Here is a 4,113-nt window from a genome sequence, read left to right as displayed (position 1 = left end):
ACTGACCCCTGGGGGACACCGCTAGCTACAGGCCTCCAACTAGACTCTGTGCCACTGATCACAACCCTCTGAGCTCTGCCATTCAGCCAGTTCTCAATCCACCTCACTGTCTACTCATCTAAACCACACTTCCTGAGCTTGTCTATGAGGATGTTCTGGGAGACAGTGTCGAAAGCCTTGCTGAAGTCAAGGTAGACAACATCCACTGCTCTCCCCTCATCTACCCAGGCAGTCATTCCATCCTAGAAGGCTATCAGATTGGTTAGGCATGATTTCCCCTTAAATCACTTGTGTCCTCTCTACTGCCCTCATTTATGGTCTTTAACAAACACTTAACATGMTGGAAAAGGGAGAGCACCAACAGTAGTACCTCTGGTTTTCAACCAGAAATGGTAAAATTTGGATCTGCCGAAAGCCAAAGTACTTATGACAAATGCTGTCAAGGAAGCCAGAATTTCTTCTCCAGATTCTCTGTCATATTGCATAATATCATAACTGTGAACTGTAGGTGAAGACTTTAGGATCCTTGCCCCTGACCTGTTTTTAATCACTGTAAATATGGACAATATAAAGTTTGTTGGGTGTATCTGCATGGAGTGGAACACAGAAAGCATGGAGTAGGAGAACTTTGAAGGAACTGGGAGAAAAATGAAGCTGAAAGACAGAACAAAGGAAGAGTGTAGGGGACCGAATTTTGGCATAGCCATGTGAACACAAGAAGGAAAAGGTGTTACAGAATAAAAAATGTTAGAGATGGCGCTAGTGGCAAGCAGAGAACACTGCATGGAATTGCCCATGAAAAAAAGGACCATGAGTGATGTGATAATAAAGATGCTGCTCTGGCTTTCCTGAACAAGTAAAGGGGCAGTAACTGAGCCCTTGCATTGCTTACATCTTTGGGTGTGGCAAAATGTGAAGCAAATATGCTCTATAAAGGAACATGATGATGGAGCCCAGTTAGGTACGTGTAGGATAAATTAGAAAGTGAATGCCCCAGACATATTGTAAAATGCGTGACTCATCTCTGAAGAATCTTAACTTTTGATCCCRTATGTAGGTTTAAATTTGCATTGCACACATATCCCTGACTGAATTATTTTGTGTATCTGCCAACCAAGTGCTTCTTATGAAACCGTGTTTCCATGAGCAGTGGATATCAATCATGGGCTTGCAGAGAGAACCTTGACTTGATGGGAAGACATGAAAGTATCTTAACTAATTTAAATTTTAGCTATTATTATCTCTAAGTTTAATGAGAAATGTTAAAAAATTAATATAACCTGTAGCTGAGTTAGGAACAGAAGGGAGTATATTCTCTTTCAGGGTGCAGTGAAACCTTTTCACAGTCATAAATTAACTCCTATTTTTGAAGATTTGTTTCTGTAGATTTGAGTAGGAAAAACTAAAAGCTGAGTTTAATAACTGTAATCATCTCGCTAAACTGCACTAGTTTGGCAGTGAATGCTCATGTTTGTTTAAGAAGATAACATGTGTGCGCATGCACGCACACACAAATCACTTACTTAGGTACTAGGATAGTAATAGATGCCTAATTCCTGTTTCACTATCTTGTTTGATCTTAGCATTGAGTTTCAACATTTTCTGTGTGCTTTAAAGCTATTATAATCCAAAACACATTTTAAGTACAAACCAAACCCAAATCTAGTATTTCTTTTGTTCCAAAATTGATCTCTAAACATGGACAGTTGTCTGTGGATTTTAAAAATACGCAACAGCTAACTATTGGTTTGCCAAGGTATCAAAAGCATTAATTCATCTACAGCCCAGTTGCGAGCCTACAATGAAATTAAGTTTCAGCTTCTGAGCAAAATAGGAATTCTAATTTTGGGGAGATAAAAATGTAGGCATGGAAAATTAAGAATGTTACTATTTTACTAGGCTAGAATATGTGAGTTTGCATATTGGATCAGATCACTGATTGGTCTAGCATATCACCTTAATTGTCAACAACAATAAGTAAGTTGTTAAGTATAAAAATGAATGTTTCTAAATATCTGAATGTAAGATAAAAATAACTACCAATAAAAATCATCTTAAATTTTTAAAAGAAGGTGTATTATTTATTCTGAACCTTACCTCTGTGGATAGATTTTGAAGAAAAAATATGCAGTAAATCTCAAGTATAACCTAATTTTTTTTTCTTTATTTTTTTCAGTATTTAGACTAGAGTTCAGTAGTGTATTTAGCTTGAGCTTAAAAAGCACAGACTCAAGAGTTTTGTTAAATTGAAGCAACACAAATTTATAGTTCGTTATTTTTAAATACCCTATTTCTTAAGCAATAATTTAACACTTAAATGATAAGTAAGAAAAAAAACCACAAATCTTCTGGTTTTTTTTTCCCATGAAAAATCCCTGAATTATATCCTAATTAAGAATTTAGCTTAAAATTGCACAAGTTAAAATAGCAAGTTACAGTATAAGTCTGGAGAAAGTGTAGAAAAAGAATATAAAACATGTCTTAAAGTTTAGAAAGATTTTCTAAAATGTACTTTTGTCTCTATAATTAATATAAACTGAGTCATATAGACTACAAATAGACTACAATTTTAGTTATAACTTATTATAAATAAAGTAATGCACTATATGTCAGCTTCAACTTTTGTGGAGTAATGTCACAAAATTATTTTGTTATCTAAGATTCAGAGTTAGTCTGAGCTTTAGAATTAATACTAACTTGTAGCCTTATGGCAGAGACTGGAAACATCTACATATTGTCAGACTACAGATAAACTATTCTTGCATTAGAAAACTATCTTAAGTAAGAAGCACTGCTTTGAAATCTTGTCTTGCTATGTATAAATGGTTCTATGTTCAAAATTTTGAAATTTCTTGAGAACACTAAGAAAGTCTGAAGTAATGATAATTATCCACTCTGTGGAGAAAAAGGATTGGTAAGTAGAGAAATAGAAAAAGTAACCTATTTATCTACAGTTCAGTCCATGAAATGATATAAACAAACAAAGGCTGCATTATACTTTTCTGTGAGAGATGCTTTACCCACACAAAGTAAACTGATGAGGTGGAAAAGTTTTGTGGAAGAAAGACTCTTAGTTTTATGGGGACACCCATGGATCTCAAGGCATCTGTGGTGGAGAATAGGCGTTCTTTCTATTAATACAGGTCAGTCAGGAGTACTGGTACTATTACTGATTTATTTATGTCTGTGGAAGATAACAGAAGGGAAATGTTACTCCCATTCAAATATGCCTTTTAGTTGAGCAAAGGAGTTGTTAAACAAAATAGGGATGGATTTTTTTTTTTTTTTAAGTAGACTCACAGCTTGAGATTAGAACTACTGTTTACTGTTCCTTCATATTATGAATCTGTGTTTTCATGATAGGATGCGTGAACTTTCTAAGGGAAGGAAGAAAAGAATTCCCTGCTCTGATATATCTGCTTATTAGCATTGGTAATAACACTATTCATCTACCTTTTACAGATTAATATGAAGGATAATAGCTCTTCTGTTCCTTGCTTTCTGGATTTCACAATTGAAAGGTTGAATCCCTAGAATTTCTCCTAGTTAGATCAAATGATTTAGCTATCTGCTAAGTTTTATTTATATTACTGCTATACACAATTGCTTCCATGATTCCATCCCTGAACACACAAAGTATGGATAAAAGATTCCTCTCTGTGGCTGCATGTTTCAGATTAAGGCGTCAAGTAACATCAAGTGAGTGGACCTTAGAAACCACCTGTGTTGAAGCTGGGATAGTTTATTGTATGCTGCCTCCTTTATGTGAAAATGAAAACAAATAGGAAGTCAGAGAGGCAGAAAATACTTAAAAGAATGTTGAGGAGCTTAGCGTAAAGTCAGGATGCGGAATTACACCTAATGATTTAGTATGTATCTCTGTCCTTGCCATTAGAAGCCCTTCCTAATGTCTAGCTGAAATCCTCTTTTCCTGCAGATTTAAACACATCACATCTTACTTATCCACACTGATTATAGAGACTGGTTTGTAGCCACTTTTTATGAAATTGAGTAGCTCCATTATGTTTTCCCTCAGTTTTCTTTTCTTTTGACTAAATAATCCCAATTCCTTTTATTTTTTTTTTATAATTTGTGTTTTCTAGATCTTTGATC

This window comes from Apteryx rowi, unplaced genomic scaffold, assembly GCF_003343035.1.
Source record: "Apteryx rowi isolate R43461 unplaced genomic scaffold, aptRow1 scaffold_765, whole genome shotgun sequence".
Taxonomy (NCBI): Eukaryota; Metazoa; Chordata; class Aves; order Apterygiformes; family Apterygidae; genus Apteryx; species Apteryx rowi.
The sequence above is the reverse complement of the archived record's forward strand: the minus strand, read 5'-3'. Positions refer to the sequence as shown.